General features: G+C 33.2%; 1 long non-coding RNA gene across 6 annotated transcripts in view; it reads right to left on the bottom strand.

Moving 5' to 3' along the window:
- LOC136040287 (uncharacterized) overlaps positions 1 to 18,766 on the bottom strand; it is a 35,058-nt gene extending 16,292 nt beyond the window's left edge. For 2 of the 6 annotated variants that reach the window (XR_010620678.1, XR_010620681.1), the window contains exons 1-4: positions 18,708 to 18,766; positions 10,927 to 11,171; positions 9,291 to 10,268; positions 3,768 to 3,921 (exon numbers count right to left, since the gene is read on the bottom strand). This is a non-coding gene — a long non-coding RNA (uncharacterized LOC136040287). Of the gene's footprint in view, positions 1 to 3,767; positions 3,922 to 7,557; positions 10,269 to 10,926; positions 11,181 to 14,993; positions 17,786 to 18,707 lie in introns of those variants that run through there. The other 4 variants (XR_010620680.1, XR_010620676.1, XR_010620677.1 and 1 more) reach the window with 4 other exon arrangements.
- Between the last annotated feature and the right edge of the window lie 2,667 nt (positions 18,767 to 21,433).

The raw sequence follows: 21,433 nt of genomic DNA, 5'->3' as shown, positions 1-21,433 counted from the left end.
ACTTTTTAACTTCTTCTCCTTAATTTGAAAGAATGGATAATTCACTAGTCTTCTCACGCTCCGCTTTTTCTTCCAGATCAAATCAAGCGTCCAATCCAAAAGGAAAAGTTAAGTTCGTTTAGACTATAAGTATCCTCACTTACTTTTGACCACTGGAAAATTTTGAACCGTCAGCTTATTTAATTTGTAAAAAAAGTTTCTTCAGACACTTTTGATGTATCAAAAGTTATTGAGAGTTTGTTTGAATTTTTCAGTTAAACATAACTAATAATTTAAAGGTGATTAAACATATTTTATTACGCTTTGAAAACTTCCCTTATGGGCAGATAAAGGATAGTTCTATTGTACATTTGAAAAAAAAAAATAATAAAAAACATATCGCAGAATAAGAAGTTCTAATAGCAATCGTCAATTTTTTTTAACGCCCCAAGGACAGACAGAACTACATTTTTTATTTCATTACGACCTTTGAATGTAGTTGATTTTAAAGCTATTAAGCATAGAATTGGTGGTAAAATTCTAGACAAGCTACTTTTTATTATCTTGGAAAGCGGTTAGGTTAGGAAAATAACACTTTCTGTAATGAATCCAGAGCAAAAACACAGTCAAGTAAGGTATTGAAAAGCTACTATGTTAACCCTCTTGCGATTTCTATGTCTTAGAAATATACCAACTTCACAGGTCCTGTTGTAGTTTAGACAAAACAGCATTATTTCTTAACTTTCAGTTTTTAGTTTCTTTTTCTCTTGTTTTAATTCTGAAAATATAATTCATTTTATATGAGTAAAATTTTAGCCATATCAATGAGTTTTTCTAAATTTAGGAAATATATTTGGAGATGTTTGAAACATCAGAAATTGGGATTGAGCAAACTTGTAACGCTAGAAATACTTTTCTTGTACTTCATCACAAAAAACAACAAAAAGAGGTAAAACTCAATGAAAAGACAATAAACAGACAGTAGAGAGAGAAAAGGTGAAAGACTAAAACAACGCGGATATTTCGCCTGTATGCAAACTAGGCGTCCTCAACACAAGAGAAACAAAGATAAAACACTGAACTAAAAACAAATAAAACTACCACCAATATTAATAAATACAATTGTCGCTACTGATCCAAGCAGGGAATAGAAGCTATTAGAGTTACTTCAATGAGAACATCAAAGCAACTGAAGAAAAAATTATAAAATTGAAACTCGGTTAACTATTTTGTTGCGAAAAAAAAAATTCTCTTGTTAGCTATAAATTGAAGCAACTCTTTTTGGTCCAGTAGGTAATCTATTCCCCTGGTGATTATGTAAAATCTTAATACCCTTATTGATTATTGGTTAAAGTCGATAAGAAAGGTATTGGAGTCTCTGAAAAAGAATTTACACATTACCCCACAATTTTAGAATAAACTTTAACCAAGAGGTTATTCCGCACCCTTGATCTATGGTCTACCCAAAATTCATAAGACGGGAGTCCCCCTCCGTCCCATTTTATCAACTTTCTCGTCACCTGTTGCAAAACTAGTAAATGGGTTGTCGGTGTCATTGCGTGCTCTTTTAGGAACACAAAAATTATATTTAAAAAATTCGACTGATCTTACTAATAAGTTGAAAAATTTTACACTGGAGGAGAATTCAATTCTCTGCGGCTTTGATGTGGTTTCCATGTATTCGGATTGTAATGTGAAAGAGTACGAAGATATATTAAAGATTAAATAACAATAGTACTTTGATTTGATACAAGATGTGACTATGGCTAGTTTGGAAATTGATGTCATAATGAAATTGTTTATCCTTGTAAATGAATATTCTCTTTATTTTGGTTTTAGAGGTGAATATTATAAACAGGTGCTTGTTTTGACTATGAGGGCATCCCTCTCTCCTTTGTTGGCAAATCTTTTCATGGACTTTATTGAAACCTCCGCTATACACAGTTTTAGGCTCTTCGCTCGTTTCTGGGGCAGATTCATGGACGATGTGGTTTGCAGTTGGAAACACGGTTTAGATTATCTAGACTTTTTCCCTAAACATTTAAATAGTTTTGATATTAATATAAAATTTAAAATGGAGTTTGAAGAAAATGACCAACTACCTTTTCTTGATATCTTATTAATTAAAAGCGATTTCCATTTATTGTTCTCAATATAAAGAAAGCCTACACACAGTGATAGGTATTTGAATATTCATTTGTGTCACCCTATTTCAGTGAAATAAGGGGTTACGATTTCACTGGTGGATAGAGCTTTCAGAGTTTGTTCCCACAAATTTTTAGATTCTGAATTGTACATGAGGAATATTTTATTTTGTAATAGTTATTCGATCAAATTCATTGATAAAATAATACAATAGACACATTAAGCAAAACAATAGGATTATTGGAGTTTCGCAGTCTTCAGAATTAAATGTGTCTAAAAGTTTTATTTCTTTGCCTTATGTACCTATTTTGCGGGAGATGCTTAAACGAATTTTGCTTGAACATAACATTGATGCATGTTTCCGATCGGTGAGACCACTAGGTAGTTTGCTTAATTCCGGGAAGGATTTAATCCGGGAAGATTGAGTTAGTGGGGTGCATAAAATTCTTTGTTCCTGTGAAAATTTTATATTGGTAGAACTCACCAACAATTTCTTGAAAGATTTACTGAACATCACAACTCAATAGAAAAAACGCTACAATTAAGCAAGCCTCCTGAAACTATTGTTTCGGCTCTGGCTGAACTTACGTTCTTTCATCCTGAACATTTTGTACAATTTGATGAGGCCATGGCTATTTTTAATGATAGGGGTTTTCCTCAGAGGGCGAGAGAGACTATAAAAACTAAAAAACATATGTTTGCTAATCTGTCAATAAATAGGGACACGGTAAATTTTAATATTGACCCAATTTATATTGTCTTTTGAAAAATGAACCAATAATCAATAAGGGAATTAAGATTTTAAGGACGCCTAGTTTATATACAGGCGAAATATCTGCGTTGTTTTCATATTTTCTCTCAACTGGCCGCAGTCCCGTTTGTTGTCTTTTCATTGAGTTTCACCTCTCTTTGTTTGTTTGTTTTTTTTTTTTTTTTTTTTTGTCATGGCTGGCCAGTTCGGCTTAAGAACTTTTATTGTACTTCATCTAAGCAGAAGACCTATTTTGCAAGGTTTCATTTTTATAAAACAAATGTTTTTAAAGGTCATCCAACGTCAGTGCCCTGTAGAGGGAGAAGGAGTTGAGGTAATTACTTCAAAATACCTTCCCGGGACATACTTTAGTCTGTAAATCAATCCCTGAAAGTTTCATTTTTCTGACCTAACAAAGCTTCAAAGATAGCATAAAGTAATTCGACTAGAATTTTACCGCTGGAACACAGAAAAATAAAACTAAATTTCCATGAATTTGAACAACAAAAATACTCATGAAGTTATTTGCTTCTTTTATCATACTTCGATTGCAGTGAGCTTGATGATGGGTGGTGTTCCCCTAAGCTAGCCTTCTTCGCCGATTGAACTTACGTTTTGCGTTTGACAAAAACGAAATTTGTGAGTTTAGTCCAACATAATCTTCTTAACACTCGAGAAAAGAAAGCAATTTACGTCCAATGACTTGAACGTTTTGTCCGTATCTTGCTAAAAAAAAATTCTTATTTTATTTGATTTCGCAGGGTAAAAAAGAGGGGTATCTAACAAAACCCTTTTAAAAGGGTATCTTATTAAAAGTTTTACCTGTTTTCAATATATTCATTTCGTATACAAAAACGAATAATCACATCAAAAATAAAGATCAACTACTCACATCAACTACTATGGATGAATAGAAGAATCCTATCACAAGCAGATATTGAAATCAATAATCAAGGCAAACTTCCAGCGGGCAGAAACTTTGACAAATAAATTTAGGGCTACCGTACTCTAAATCATCTAAAAGCCAGAACGTCACTTGCTCTTTACTGAAAACAAAACATATTTCAAAGTTTCTCTTTTATCATTATCACATTGAAAAATCAAAAATTGGTCATATTGTCAAGAATTAATTTCATTATATTTTAAACAGTCAATTTATTTTCTTTAGTTTGATATACAGGAAGTTTGTATTTATACTTTGCTTACATTGTTTTCAAATGTATACAAAATCAATTGCGAAATCATCAACTATTTGTTAATTTTAAAAATTGCTTTATACAACTTATCAAAGTGCTTCAAACAATCTGTTTAGGAATCAAAGTGATGTTTAGGCATCAATTTTTATTTGTTTGTTTAAAATAGAATCAAAAGGAACAATTGTGATAATAGTTTCCTTTAAAAATAGTAGAACCAAGTTGAAAGTCACAGCTGTAATATTTCTAACAAATATTCTTTTGATTCATATAATCCCATTTAAGATCGTGCTCTTTTTTCCTGAGGTTACAACAAAGAAAAGCAACACTGCTCAAAATGCACATGGTTTTCAGTAAAACACAACTGACTCTTTGGCCATTTTTGACAGTCCATACCAGTTTTCCAGCAGACATTCTTGCATATTTGTCTCATAAATTTTTGCAGTTGGCTTTTGGAAGGAAGTTTTATGGATCTTTTCGTAGACGTTAATGGTGTATTACTCTATAGGCTACAGAATTGGCTTCAGGGGACAAGCCACGATCTTTAGAGGCAACATATTTTTTTTTAATACGAGTAAGATATTTTCAAATTGTACTCTAGAGATTAATCCTCACTTAAAATAAACGTTACTTAAAGTGATAGCCTAGCAATCACATAAAAAAGTGGCCTAAACTAAAGCCTTTTATTCGACATATTAGCACGCATCAATCTGAAGCCTTGTGATTATGATTAATTGTAAATTAAAAAAAAACACTCTCAATTTTTATTTTTCTTAATTTACATTATGATCCATCAGTCTAATTGTCTGTAAATTACATACAGGGCCTAGTATAAGTTCATTTCCATAAACTACGGTTCACAGAGATTTTAATTAGCCATGAAACACATTAGCTTTTAAAGCGCAAAAAAGTGAATTTTTAGCTTCAATTTTCTTTCAGAAAGGATTCTTTTAGACCAATATGGGAGATATTCCCCTCCTTGCTGGTACACAGGATCTTTTCCAGTATTAATAACCAAAGTTCCGGAGATTTCATTTGCACATGGCTCCCACAAAGTCTTAACCCAGCAACGATGGCGATGGTAGATGCAAAGCGTTGCTTTGTTCTATGTGAGAAAAAGTGAGCAGATACAGTAAAACAAATTTTAAATAGCAACTCTTTAAAAAAAAGTGCATTTTTCGTAGATTAGAAAAGAATCAAAGGTTCTTGTTTCATTTAAATGTCATACTATTATCAAACGTAGTTATATTCACCAATTATTTACTATGTGTAGGTCGCATTTAAGTATGTTCATCGTCTTTCTAAAAAGAACCAACAATTTTTTGGGTAAATCTAGCGTTTTTTCAACTGTTTCTTTTTTGCAGTTTAAGTTGGAGAGTGTGACTTTATTTACATAGCTTGCCACTGTGAGCCATCAAATACCAAAGAGCCTTGTGATAACGGGCTATTTTCCCTATCACTAAATTCAATTTAAACACACAAAAATGACACAAATACAATAGATTTATTACTTACTAAACACCTCGGAGGAGGTCACGCCCTCCTCAACACCTCGCTCTTCACGTTTAAGTTTTTTCGGCATTTCTTCAAAAGTTACTTATACAACCCATGTGTTTCAGGAGTCGTTTTTAACGATTTAGGACAAAATTTAAACTTTAGCGAAAAAGAACGAGGTGTTGAGGAGGGGGCAACCCCTCGCATACGTAAAAATTTCTGTTCGTTTTAAGTTTTGATAATGCTCCTTACTTTTTGTTGAAAAAACTTGTTTTTTCTTAATTTCTTATCGTTTTTTAAACAACACCAGGAAATCTGGCCCCACCTCCACGAAAAAACTCTCCCCACCGAAATATCCTCTGGGCAATATAATCCTGGAGAAAACTTACACCGGAAAATTACCCTTAAAACCTCCACGCGTAAAATTGAGTCAGTAAAGAAAAAGCAAGATATAAAAAGAAATTTCGTATAGGAATTCTGGAAAATTCCCGAAGTATACAATTTCCCCTGAAAAATTCATCCCTAGGTAGATCCCTCTCCATGAAAAATTGTCCCTGTGCAAAGTCGCCCCAGCAAAAATTCGTCCTCCCCTTCCCACCCAAAAAAATGTAGCCATACTTCTAAATAAAAAATACTATATATGAACAATGGGCATTTTTTATAACTTAAAGATCTTTTTCCAGGGGCTTTGGGGGGGGGGGGGTCGTTTCATCTTCAAAGACATAATTATTAGGCCTTTGAACTATGCTGAACAAAAAGCAATCTCGGAGTTTTGATCAGAGGATTTTCTAAAAAAAAAGTGACATGGGAGGGGGCCTAGTTGCCCCCCAATTTTTTGGTCACATAAAAAACGTGCCAGAACTTTTAATTTTCGCTAGAATCAACCCTCTCCCAATGTTCTAGGCTCACTGGATCGATAAGATCACCCCTGGAGAAATAATAATAATAATACACACATCTGTGATGTTTCTTCTGGCAAAAAGTACAAAATTCCATATTTTTGCACATAGGAGCATGAAACCTCTACATTAGGATTCTCTGATATGCTGAATCTGATGGTGTGACTTTCATTAAGATTCTATGAATTTTAGGGGGTGTTTATTCCTTTTTTCTGAAATCAGGCAAATTTTCTCGGGCTTGTAACCTTTGATGGGTAAGACTAAACTTAATGAAACTTATATACTTGAAATCAGTACAAAAATCCAATTCTTTTCATATATCTATAGATATCAAAATTCCATTTTTTAGAATATTGGTTAGTATTGAGCCGGGTCGCTCCTTACTTACAGTTCGTTACCACAAACTGTTTCATTACAGTTCGTTACCACGAACTGTTTGATTGATAGGGAAACTTTAACGTAGAAATATAACTCAAAAATAATGAAAATGTGAGTGATTTGGACATTTGGCTAATATATCCATCTTTTGACAATGAACTAGACACAATTTCAGAAGCTTGGTAATTCATTCGGGAATAGGTGGAAATAAAGAGCCTGTATTTAACTCCTTAAGGTATGTTTGCTCAGGAACAAGAATTTTGTGACAAACCGGCAAGTATAACTTACACAAAAAAAAACAAGATATATCTATCATTGGGTTCATTAGTTTAAGATCCATCCATTCACCGAGCCTGAATTTTGATGTTACTTAGACTTCTTCTTGGGAGTGGATCTAATTTTGCTCTAAAAAAAAAAAAAAAAAAAAAAAAAAACTGTCCTTCTCTCAACAATTTTCAATGTATATTCAATAAAAAAGAACCATGCACATCAAATTTCAAAAATGGTATTTAGTAAATGGAGAGAATTGAATTTGAGCTAATGAATGACGTTAAAACTGTTTTTTTTTTCTGAAACATGAAAATTATAGCAGATCAGAAAACAACAATTTGCATACGAAACATTACAATTAAGCAGTAAAGGTTAAAGGTACTTTCACCCTTTTACTAGCTAGCTAGTTAGTAACTAGGGTAACTAGTAACTAGCTAGCTTTACTAACTAGGGTAAAGGCACCGATGATTAGACAGTGCAATTTTGGAACCACTGTCGAAATGTTTCTTTGAAAAAGGATAACTCTGCTTAGTCGTTATTTGGAACACCATCTCTTGAAGCCGTCGTTATATTTTGACAATCCGAAGCGTGGACATTATATCGGATACAACCAGATAAGAATTGAACATTCAGTTCAATCAGTTTCCTGTATTTGACACAAAATGAGCTCCAAACAATTTGTTAGCTATGTAATGTTCAAACTGTCGTTACTTGGTCACTTTTTTTTGGCAAAAAAAGTTGGGATCAGCGCCAATACATCAAGATACATCTGACCTTCTCTAAAATTTGGCAACATTTGGTGACTCTGCCGAAACTTCACTGAACATGTAAAACATATGAGGAACAATTGACGGCGAAATTCAAGGGTCCTCTAGCAAAAACATAGTTGTCTAATTTACGGGTACTTTCTCAACTTTGAGTGATTTTAATGATTATTATTTGTAATAATATTTAACATGAAAAAATAAAGTTTTTTTTTAATCGTAGTTTTATTGATTTGATGCTAGGTACTAGATTTTTCCACCATCTGAAAAACTGCCGCTTGGTCTCATACTATGTTCATATTTTGAAGCATTTGACTTGGTTGATTAAAACACCCTAATTCATTTATCACTGAAAACATTTGAAGTAGCCATCTCTTGGTAAATTTTATATTTGTTTTCGTTCAAATAGATCCCAATCTGTAAAATACAAAATATTCTCAATGAACCTCTCCCTTATTAGCGTGGAATTCCTCAAGGAACCTTGTTAGGACGACTCTTGTATGTAGTATTGATTAATGAAATTGGTCAGGTTCTCTCAAAGGTGTTAATATGTAGATGACTTACTGATCCTTGAAGTATGTCATAGAACTATCAAAAATGACCACATCAAAATCCTACCTGTATTTTGGACAAAGCTAAGAATTCACATATGAATGTAAATTCCACTAAGCCAAATTTAATGACAATAAACTTCTTAAAATTTTAGAAATTCACTCCCGTTTTCCTATGCCCTATCCTACCCAAAATGCTAATGATACATGTTAAACTCCTCGATGTCACAAACTTCTAATAATCTTAAGGGGGATATGCATATTTCAAGAATTCTGGACTTTCCAGACAAAGGATGGACCATCTTCGCTGGACCATTAAAGCTGAGAGGAAGTAGGCCATTCCAGATAGTGTTTATAGTGAGACCTATTTCACACTATACTATCACACATTATGCTATGGAGACCTAGGTCACACAATTACACTCCATATGATTATCCAATTTCATCCCTATACTTAAGGCAAGTTTTCAGTTTTTGCTTCCACTATCTGAATAGTGTTTTACACATTGAAAAAAGTTGAAGAGAAACGAAGAAATAAAATAAAAAGAAAAGGCATGTCAAATGCACCAGGATTCACCCACAAGTACTCCCCAAGTATTTCGGCACGTGTCGAATTAGTTTCCAAATTACATCGAAAACAGGTATTTTTTTTGTTCTGTCGAATTTGTAGGTGAAAACGCTCAAATTTCAGAAAACCAGAGTTTTGTACCTTTTTCTGATAAAATTTTAAACTTCTAATCAAACAATTAAATTTGTAGATGTTTTTCCTACATACTGAAACCCTTTTCAAACCAAAAGTCTTTAAATTAAGCCTTCTGGAGTAGAAAAAGTTTTCTTTTTTACAAAAACTGTCAAATCATTCGTACCTTTACCTGATTTCAAATTAGACAAGCGCTTCGTCTGCAACTCTTTCTATGTGTCTCCGGGGTTTATGTTGAGAAACTTCTAATCTAAAACTCTATACGAAACAATTTAATGCTTCAACCAATAAGCACCAATCTGATCCAAAATTGATTTTCTTTCCTTATTACTTAGTGAGTTTGAATATCTTTGACTAATATATGCTGAATGAATAAAAGTGCAGTCCAAACTAACCTTGTGAGCAATTTGTTAAATAGATTTTTAGAACTTGAAAATAATCACTGTAAAAAAAGAGGTTGAGGAACAAAAAGACTTAGCTATCATACATAAATAAGTCCAATAAAATACTGTTCCTAGGCATGTGTTCACTGGACCATTGGGCTCATTTGTCTTCACCAAAATCTCTGAATTTGTACAATTTTTCCACTTTTTTACATTCCCATAGTTCAATTGTTTTTCTGTGTGTAGGAAGGGGGTTGATTCCTTTGTGGTAGAATACATTTTAGTTTGAAAATTGGCTTTAATTTATCATCTGCAAATTTACAGTAATAACTTACTAGTAGTAAATTAATAATTAAACACCATAATCACCAATCAAATCCGAAATAGCTTTCCTTTCTTCACTACTCAATGGGTTCAAATTCAGACCTTTCATCCCTGGTGAATCTTTTATCTGACTAAGAACCATTACCGAATCCTTCAAATTTTTTCTCAGGTCCATTTCTTGCTCCTTAAGTTCTTCATTCCCTTTGTTAAGGAATTTCAAAGCATTCTTCTTAGGTATCTTAAACATGGAGATTCAAAAACTCATAAAGATCTTTTCTTCCTCTGATTTCTGTAATGAGCAAACACTCTCTCTAAACCAATTTTGTTGCTGACAAACTGCTACCATTTCTCTCTTGTCATTAAGAATTTTCTCACCTGCCTCTTCTATTTCAGCTATGAAATTTATCTCCTGTTCATCTAATTTTGTATTGAACATCCTGAAAAAAGCATCACACATTCAAACAGCTAACACTGCCAATAGGACAAAATGGAGAACCTTTTTTGAAGGTCAAAATGACAATTTTTTGTTGAAATTTCTCCTCATTTTAAACTTGAGGTTCTCTCTTTATTTTAATTCAATTTCTTTGTGTTTACTAATTATCATAGTATAATAGTAGTAATGCTAGTTATTAGCATTTAAAAATAATAGTAGTTAAAGCTTTAAAACAATATAAACATGACAGCAGAACTAGGTGTGGTAGGAACAGTCGTGTTTGAAGTGCGGGGGGGGGGTAGGGATAATGGTGAGGTGTTAGAAGCAGCCCCAGTAATTTTCACTTTGGTGAATATCGAAAACCTTTTTTTATAAATACGTGGTTATTTACTTATATGTCATAATATTTCAATAAGCTTCTGATTTTCCATAGACAAGCAAAACGAATTTTCAATACGCACCATAGTAGACACTGGAACCCGTTTTTGAAACATGCAGGCTAGATACCATGTTTTATTTTCCATTCAATTTATTTATAACCCATCTTTTACAAAAAGAGGGCAAAACACCCATAAGATGGAGCAATAAGAGAAAAAATAAAAAATAAAACTATAAATAGATACAAATCAACACCAACAGAGAATCAAATAAATAATGCTGACCAATTAAATGATAATGCGGATCAAAATGCAATCCAATCAAAATGATAATGCGGACGAGATACTTTCGACATAGAAGAACGAGAATCATACTGGTTATGGTTATGAGCCTTACTGGTTATGGTGGAAAAAGCTCATTATATAGTTCTTCTGGAATTTAACTTATCTGTGCTTCTGTGTCTGCTGGATCCTGACACCATGATTGTCCAGGAGTTTTAATTGAACCCAGGGTTGATCTTGTTGCTTATCTACAATTACTAAGTAAAATCAGTAAAATATATAATGTGCAGAATTATCATTTTACAATTTTTGCAAATAAAGTTAAACCTGGAATTTCAAGCGCCTTAATCCTCAAAATTTAAATTCTAAAGTAAATTAGGCTAATTTTATGGAAATTCTCAACAGGCCAGAATATTTACAATCAACTCAAAAACAAATTCTTATAATCTGACAACACACCTAGCATTAAACCTGTTAAACGCATTAAATCAAGCAATTCCTCTATCATTCTGTCAAAGATGGCCAAACATCATGAAGTTCTTAAAGCATGATGGTCATCAGAATGCTGCTCATGAACAATGAAAAGAAAAGAGTACTTACAAAAAATCTTTTCTTTTCAATATATTAAAATAGCTACTAGTTACAGCTAAACTTAAGAGTAGAGTTATTAATTCCCAAAAAACAAAATATGGGAATAAGTTTATTTATATTTTTTAACATATACAATCAGCCACAATTACATGATATAATTAGCTGCATGCATAAAAAATAAATCCACTAACAATGTAATACAACATGAACTAACCTTTTGCTAGTATAGAATTTGTCTAAGAAACTGTAAAGGCCACTTTTTTGGCCTCAGTTTACGTGAAAATGATGATATTTAATCCAGATTAACACTGAATGAATTAACGGATTTTACTTCCCACAAAAAAAAAAATATGATGTTACTGGCAGAGTAATAATTACGAATAGACCAACAAAAGCAAATCAAATGGGACATCCAAATATGACCAACCAAAACGGCATCTAGATTGATAATACAAGAAAAGGTAACAGAATTCATCTCCCTTTTAGCTTCAAGATGATCTTTCAATACTTTTCTACACAGCTACATATGGATTGACAATGCTGCCCACCAACATACCTCATCATAATTTCAATTATTTTTCTTGACTATGATCAAAATCTCTTTGTCTACAATTTTAAATGCAATGCCCTATTGAGGCTATAAGAAGTATCAACCCTGATTCATCGAGAAAAATATGGTAAGACCATCCATCCTCAAAATAATACCAAACTCATATCAAGCAAACAGCCCAGCAGTAATCAAAACTCCAATAAACATAATTTTGATATAAAATAAAAGATACACCAAATGTACTGGCTTTTTATGCTTATTCTAGATATATAAATTCATTAACTTTAATCTTACCCATCACAAGGGGGGAAATCACCCCCTAAAAGTCAGGCAATTATAATGAAAAACACACACTCAGATTTAGCATATCACAGAACCCTTCTGTAGAGGTTTCAAGCTCCTATCTTCAAAAATGTAAAATTTAGTAATTTTTGCCAGAGGAAAGGTGATGGATGTGTTTTTTTTCCAGGGGTGATTGTATTGATTCAATGGTCCAAGGAGGTTGGGAGAGGGAACAGTCAAAAGTTACAACGCCCTTTTCTAGTTATCAAAAAGACAGGCAACTAACCCTCTTGCTTTTTGCTCCAACAAAAAAGGAGAGGAGCCAACTTTTTTGGTTCCTTTTTGCTCCAAAGGCGTAGCCATTTGATTCTGAATAATTGAAAGGTCCAATAACACCCATATGCCTTTGGAAATGACATAACCCCTCCCCCACCCCTCATAGTCCCTGAGAAAGGGTTGTAAATAATGCAATTACCCTGTTGTTTACATATAGTATTTGCTATTGGGAAATGTATGAACTTTTCTTTTAGGGGGATTTTGCCAAGGTGAAATGTTTCACAAGGAGAATTTTCTGTGGGGAGGAGAGTTTCCAGAGAAAATTTTACAGAGAGGGGAGAGATCAGGATTTCTTGAGTTGACTTGAAGAGTGGTGAGAGACCAAACAAAAAAAAACTAATTTTTTAAACTAAAAGTAAGGAGTAGGCTAACATTAAAATTTAAAACAAACAGAAACTATTCTGTATGTAAGCAATGCTGCCCTTTCCTCAACTCTTACTCTTTACGTTAAAGTTTGATATATTTTTTTTACAATCCTTTAAGAAAGAATGCTCAAACACAAGGGTCATTTGCCTTAATTGAGAAGCATTTTTAATAGACTTTAGTGTAAAGATTTCCATTCAACAGATTTTCAGAATTGCTTCCTAGGGCTAAATTCACACATTAAAGGGAGGGAGGAGACTGAGGTGCAGTTAAACACCCTTTTGAAAATATTTATTACTACTGCAACCTTTGTAAACCAGCCTGTCCCACTCCCATAAAGCCTGTTTAATACCCCTAGGGTATACACTAAAGGCTACTGGTTTTGTCTTCTTTTTTTTTAAACTGACATTTTGAAGCACCTTTTGATAAGAAAAAAAAATTAAAATAATGCCAACCAACAAAATAATAAACCTCTATATATAGCCTAAGACTACTAGGCATGGGGGGGGGGGGTACTGGAATACAACAGCCATGGAAGCACCTACCATGAAAGGGTGCTGAATGAGGAATTACATTATATTACCTTTTGCTGTCATTGTAGTTATTTCAAAAAAGAAATCTTGAACCAAAATTACCCAGGATATAAACTAGATTGTCACTTATTGTTTGATCTATTGAAACAAACGATAAGGTAAACAATTATGTTCCATTGAAACTTTCTTGAATATTATATAGTTTATGCCCATGTGCAAGCCTTCGATACATTATTTTCTATAGCTCTGTAGTTTGAAAGCTTCAATGAGAGACAAAAATTTTGCTAGCATTTTATTACTAAGATTCAGCTTCACCCTTCTCCCAGGTTACATTTTTTTTTTCTTTTAAAGCACTTTTAGTTCATTCTCTAAGGAAAAGTCTAAGTAATGTCATAATTCTGACACACAGCTGTAGTAATAACATATTTTACTGGGGACATAAACCTAAAAGATGAAAAGTTGAGCTAGCCAAGGCAAATGAAACTTATGGATTTTAAGGACATACAGATTTTAAGGAAATACCAAACATACAGAGGTGTCAATTCACAAAACTTATGATGGGGGGGGGGTCAATTTTTCATTTTTTCAATGACAATACAGAAAAAGGAATTTTTTAATGAAAATATCCCTCAAAAATGTAATTTTCAAAAACTAGGGGGGCAGTGATTATTAGGTTTGAAATGGTACATTTTTTTTTCTTAGTTCTACTAACAAAAAAAACTTAAGGAACTGTGTATTGCCATATACTTAAACCCCTTTAAGACTTAAAATGCAGTTTGTAACATTAGCAATTATTGCATGTGGAAGGAATGTTTAAACTTATTTAAAATAATTTGTTCACTTTTTACCAAGTAGACTAATAAATCTAAAGCTAAATTAGTGACAACTGACATTATGAAAGATGAATAAATACAACCTAAAAATAGCCAAAACAAAGATGAATAAAAATGTCTAACATAAAAGTTACAAATGAAATCTGTTGAGTATGGGTCAACAGATGAAATCTAAAACAAACCAGAATTTAAAGAAAAAATCAAATCAAACTTAAAATAAGCATAAATAACCACACCTGAGAATAGGGCTATTACAAAAGTAGTATCTTTTGTCATAAACAATAATAAACACAAACAAACACAAAAATACCAAACTAATGAAGACTACAGAAAAGAAAAATTGTTTTTAGAGTAGATATACTTGTTACTTTTGATTTAATTTTACTTTTTTTTAAAAGACACCTTTTTTGGATAACCTGTTGTACCCCTTGAAAAATCCAAATAGAACCTTCACAAAGACAGTCATTCCTAAGTTAGACACAAAGGTGATTTGTCTTCCTACTAATCCATGAGTAAGTTCAAAATCTCATAGGGGCTTATAATGCAAAAGTTCTAGGTAGATTGAAGACTCAATTGACTTACTTTGAGTTCTGTCTCCTGCCGGGCGTGGCTCAGCATAGAGAGTGATGTCAGCCTTCTCCAACAGGCACAATCAGCAGCCAATGCTGGTGCACTACTGACATTGATGTTTTCCAACTACAAGTATTTTGAAAGACTATCAGACCATCAATGTTTTGGTCTGCAGCAGGGTTGTTTCTCACCAGCTTCTGTGGGGTTAAAGTCCAGCATTATTTTCACAGGTAGGTGTGATGGCATTCTCAACTGTACCAGGATAGAGTGTGCTCTGCAATATAGATGAAAAAAAGTGTCTGCTGTGTTGACTGTAGTAACTTATTGTTTATGACAAAGTCTAACCATCTCAGGCCTTTTATCCTCCTAAGCCTATTCATTTGGAACATGTTTATGGTCTTGAGAGCTGTGATTGTGGCCAGCCAGGTTTCTGTTCCATAAAGAATTACAGACCCAGCCAGGGCATTGAAGATTTGCAGCTTTGTGTTTTGAATAATACTTGGTTTCCACCATAGTTGACAATTTAACTACCCCATGGCAGCAGATGCCTTTGCTATTCTTGCTTGTAGTTCAGGGAGAAACAAGCCATCAGCAGCAATGACCAAACCCAAGTACATGAACTGCTGAACCCAATCAACAGTAGTTGTTTGGTCCAGGGCCACAGGAGGGTTGGCAATGCTAGAGGATGGATCAACATAATAATCTTGGTTTTGTCCCAGTTGACCTGTAGTCCTACTTTTATGGCTTCTTCTTGTAGGATGTGAATTGCTTCCACCAGTTGTCCATGGATTCCACCATGAGTGCCAGGTCATCAGCAAGGTCAGCCTCCAAGAGGATGTAATCACCAAATTTAAGTTCAAATCCAAGCCTTAAGGTTGTCTTCTCCATGATGTGATCTATGATGATGTTGAACAGTTTGGGCACAACAGCACAACCTTGCCATACCCCTGAACAAATTCAGAAGAACAGGTTTTGTTGGCTGTTAACTTGGAACCAGCTGTTTGTTTTATGATGGAGTGCTTCAAAGAGTCTGCAATACTTATCTGGCAGGCAGATGGACTTCAAGATACTCCATAGGGCATCCCAGTCCATTGAATTGAAGGCAGCTCTGAAGTCAACAAAGGCAATGAATGCTTTCTTTCAAAACTCTCTGGTTTTCATGACTTCTTGATGAATAGAGAGAGAGAGAGAAAAAAAAAACAACTAGGTATATGAGTCAAAATACTCCTTAAGAACATATAATTATGTGTTTTTTATTTTTGCATTTGATAGGTATACATTGGTGATTTAAATTCTCAGGGTTTCAAGCTGTGGTATATTTCTAATTATTTTTTTTTAATCTTGAGATTTTTAGATATTCAGTTGAAACATTTAAATCTCAATACATCTGTTGAGCACAAAAATGTGACTTAAAATTCAACTCCAGATTTAGCATTAAGTAAGAGAATTGTCCTGTAAAAATTCTGATTAGATATTATTACATGGTCAATGTCTAACTCAATTATGGTGAATGTTTATAATGGCAAGTCCTGTCAGTTTAGAGCTCTTTGTTAGTATTTCCTCTTTTATTCATCCTAAAATACTTGAATAAAGACCAAAATTATCAGAAAAATGTGAATTCTAATTAAGATGCATTAGGTATTGGCAGAAATGGAAATAGAGAAATATACTTTTCTTATAAAATTGTGAATTCAGTAACTTAAGCAATATATATAGAGCTTTAAGAAGTGGAAAGATACATTACATTGTTATGAAAAGTAAAATTTTTGATTAGGAAATTTTTGAGTTGACTCTGTTTATTAAAACACTATTTTAAAAAAGAAACAGTGATTAGTCAATGCTTTATTGCCTATACTTAAAATCCCCCTTTTAAATGTCTTCTATGTATCTCTTTGCTCTGTATTTCTTATTACATTCCTACAAGAACTAGTATTTGGCATTTAATATATCTTTTACAAATATACAAGTTGTATCTTTATCCTTATTTCCTACTCTTCATTACTTTCATAGTTACTAAGCAATACCACAAAGTTAGGCAACTTGCTAAATGATTTGACCAATACAAATTGTCACAAAGAGTACATGACACCAAAGATGGTTCAAGACTAATTTTATTTTTTGACAATAAAAGCTTAACTCACTTGCCATAGTGGTCAGAAGTGTAAACACAAAAATTATGCAGAAAATATTAAATATAATTTTTTTATAGATGGTGAACAGCTTTTTTAAGACAGGATGGTTTTAAAATTTATTATTTTTGTATCAATATTTTTATACCATTTTAAATTCAACAAATCTATTAAAGCCTTAACCCTCACCAGATTTAAATTAAACTCGTGACCATTTCTACTACTTATATACAATGCATAATTGTCAAGGTTCCCTTTAAATTGTGAGTATTTCTTTATTCATAAGTTTATCTAAACAACCTATTAATGCAGCCCCCCTCCCACCAAAAGAAGATCCTAGATCTACCCCTGAACCACATGGAGTAATAACCATCAAATTTAGTCACTGAAACTTTTAATTCCTGATCAAATGAGCCTCCCAATTTTCTAGAACTGATAGCTTGATGTGATCTACCTCAGAGAACAATAAATAAACAAACAAATAAACATGAATTTATGATCTGTCTTATAAGGAAAAATGCACAATTTCACATGAAAAAGCTTGAAACCTCTACTGTAGGATTCCCTGGTAGGCTGAAATGGTAAAATTTTAGTTAATTGAATTCTTGCTTTGGGTTAAGGTTAGGAAAATGAAAGTTTCAGGGATGAATCTACAGACTAAAGTATGTCCTGGGAAGGTATTTTAAAGTACCCACCTCTACTCCTTCTCCCTCAAGAGGGCCCTGAAATTTGCCTACTGACAGGTCTATACCTATTGAAATTTTGACAAAACAACATTTTACCTTAATTTTCAGTTATTAGTTCTTTTTCTCTGCCTTTAGTCCTGAAAATGCAATTCCTGTTATTTGAGTAGAATTTTGAGCCATATCAATATTTTTTTTTCAAAATTTAGGAAATGTATTTGCATATCTTTAAACCTTATAAAATGGAATTGAGCAAAGTTATGAAGCTGAAAACAATTTTATTGTACTTCAATTAAGCAAAAGATCTAATTTGCAAGGTTTCACTGTTATAACACACATATTTTTAAAGGTCATCAAAGGTCAGGGCCCTCTAGAGGGAGAAGGAGTGGAGGTAGTTGCTTCAAAATACCTTCCTGGGACATACTTTAGTCTGCAGATTCATCCCTAATAAAGAATCACTTTCTTTATTAGAAAATGTATTTTCTCCTTTTTAGAGAATCAGATAAATTTTCTTAGGCCCAGAAACTTTGGTGAGTGACAATAAACTTGATGAGTTTTATCAGTATAAATGGACAATTCTTTTGACATGTTAATTACAATCAAAACTCTATTTTTTAGAATTTTAGCTAGCCTACTTGTGGCACAGGTTGCTCTATAGGATACTAATAATTCATAACTACAAACTATTTGATAGTATTTCCTTCAGAATACCTTTCAAACTAGGATGCTACCTCATTTTGCAAATCATAAAAGCCTAGATAAAGTTGTTTGGTGAGAACATAACCTAATTGAGCTTGTAGGTCGACAGTAACAAAAATAAAGTTTCAAAGTCTACAGATTAATTGCATAAAATAAAAGATTAGTAATGGAATATTTAATAAAATTGCATGCAAAACACTTAAAACATAGCCTACTTATTAAATCGAACGTTTCGATCATTCAAACTTTTAGACAGTGTAACATCAGCGTTACGATTGACAACTCCAAAGATAGTTGCAAGTTGTAAGAACACGCAAGAAGTACGCCAGATAATGTTATGCTACCAATCCAACTCAAATTTACCTTGTATATTTGCCCTTATGTATTTTCTGAATAAAAATATAGTGTAACCTACATTACTTAAGGCTATTTTCGGTAAGAAAGTGGCCTTTTAATTTACTCCTCAACGTTTAAGGTTTATTATGATCACTATAAGGTGTATGAGAATATTTAAACTTTTTTTCCGTTCAGTCAAGCTATGGAAGGATAAGAACTTTCTGAAATAGCAATTCTTTATCATTTCTTAAATTGATCCCTTTGTTTTCCAAGTTAAGTGAGGAAAGTCACCTATTCCTCTGCATTGAATATCCAATTTAACACTACATTATTTAAAAAAATTCTACAATCAACTATTTTTCTCCAACACAATTAATTTTGGGTGTGTTTTTTAACGAAACAAAGAACATGGGAGTCCTGAACCCCAACATAAATAGAGTTCCAGCCGTTTCCCAGAACAAAGGCAAGACCAAGGTCTAAACGCACCAAGGGCGTGGAAGGAACCAGAATATCCTCCATATTTAAAACTGCGTATGGATTGACTCACTCACTCGTTGAAACGTGCCCAAAACTATGCTGAAAAATCTCTTTAGAAATAAAGGAGTGCCATTGAGCTCAAAGAAAGTGTAAAAGATATCCTTCAGCCTTAACAAGTGGTAGACCGGAGGACTTTTGCTGTATTCAGCTGGAGATTATGCATAGGCGAAAGTAGAAATAGAAAAGTAGAAATCCGTGCAGATGAGCAGTAATATAGACAAAAATAAATTGGAGAGAAATATAACAGACAGAGAACAGAAAGAGGACAAATTTGTTTAAGTTCTATTATGATCCCCAGTCCTCTTGAAACCTTAACTATTGTTATCTGAATAAGGGGCTTGAATGTTAAATCTTCAGTCAGAAGAATTCTAAGAAATCTCATGTATTGGTCAGGTGGGTGGCATATAAGACCTTTTGAAGTAAGAAACTCCATTACTGTAGTAAAATCTTATCTATACGGGTAAAATAATTAGGTCTGTATTTTTTACATTCATACCCAAAAGATCATTATAAAACCAATAATAAATTTCCTCAATCATTGTTTGTAACCTTAGAGTAAAAGAATCTTTAGATGTTTTTGGTGCACCTATCGAACTGTAATTTGCGAATGTGATCAATTCCTCATGCTTTTTGGATGTAGCGATTGATGCAATACGGGAATCATATTTCTGACATAATCTGCAGCAAAGTTGTTCCCCACGAACTCCGTGATGAGGCAACTTATCGATTAGGATCTCGCAGGTCAGACTGTCGAAAGCTTGCATCAAGGAAAATGGCTGCCGGTATGAGACCAAAATTCAATGACTGTTATATAAACTGAAAAAGCCAATTACATGCATGCTCCATTGATTGCTTTGCAGTAGATTCATATTGATATTTATAAGAAATCTGTTTTTGTCGAGATAAATCTTTTGCCGCTTCTGCATTGGTTTTCAATATTTTAGAAAAGACTGAAGAGAGAGAGATTGGCCTGTTATTCCTTGGATCCTCACGGCCACCTTCTTTAAAAGCAGATACAAACTTCTTATTTTGAGTCATATGATATATACTCCTAGTTGGAATGACTTATTAACCATATAGAATAGAATATAATAGAATAGGTTTTATTTATGACACAGTGGTTTCATAATTCCTGGAAGAATCCATTTGATGATTTTAGCAGGACTTTGGTTAAAACCGGTAGAAAAATTCTTGGGGGATAAAAGTATTTTCTCTGATTCCTACTGCATGACCGGCTTGAGAACCATTGATTTAGAATACAGAGGACCAAGGAACTGTTTCCAAGAATGAGCTTTAGAAAAAGGAGGCACGCCTTCCGCTGTTTTTTCTCCACCTCAATAAAAAATTTGTCCGCTGATGTCTAACTAGGCCTTCATCTGTGATGAACTTAGCTTCTATTTTTAGAGATTTTGGACAACGTAATGGTTTTGTTGTTTATCGTGTTGCCTCTTTTATCACAGCCCATGTCTTCTTAACATTGTTTCCAGAACCAACAAGTCTCCGAGTAAAATATGCCACTTCAACTTTGTGTTTTAGTGATTTTAGCTTATTTCGGTATAATTTCCTATCTTTTTATTGAATTTAGAATACGAACTGTTGTACATGGGGCATGGGTGTTGATCTTTTAAATCAGCTAGTTTGAGGTTTACAACAATGTTCCATAAACTTACTTTTGAAATTATAATAAAGCTGAACTAATATCCTCTCATAATTTCCTAAATTACTTTCTTCAGATAGTAAAAAATCCCACGAAGTAGTATTCAGAGTTTCCCTGAGTGGGACAAGCTCTGCTGGTGTATATAAAAATATCGGTTTATCTTGAACTATTTGTCATTTAGAAATCCAGTGAAGTGAAAATGTTATCTATGAAAGTTAATATTTGACTTGAAATCCGTGTCGGTAAATTTATTCAAGGAACTAGTCCAAATGAAATTACCAGCGACAAAGGATCGGAAGTTTGACTATGTGACATATCCTTTAAGTCAGTGTCGAAGTTGCCCATTAGAACTATTTCTGATTTTTCAGAGGAAATTTTCAAAAGAAATTCTTCCTAAATTTGAAAAAGAAG

Source organism: Artemia franciscana, chromosome 20 (assembly GCF_032884065.1).
Source record: "Artemia franciscana chromosome 20, ASM3288406v1, whole genome shotgun sequence".
Lineage (NCBI taxonomy): Eukaryota > Metazoa > Arthropoda > Branchiopoda > Anostraca > Artemiidae > Artemia > Artemia franciscana.
Note: the sequence above shows the minus strand (reverse complement) of the source record. Positions and strands in the feature narration are given on the sequence as shown.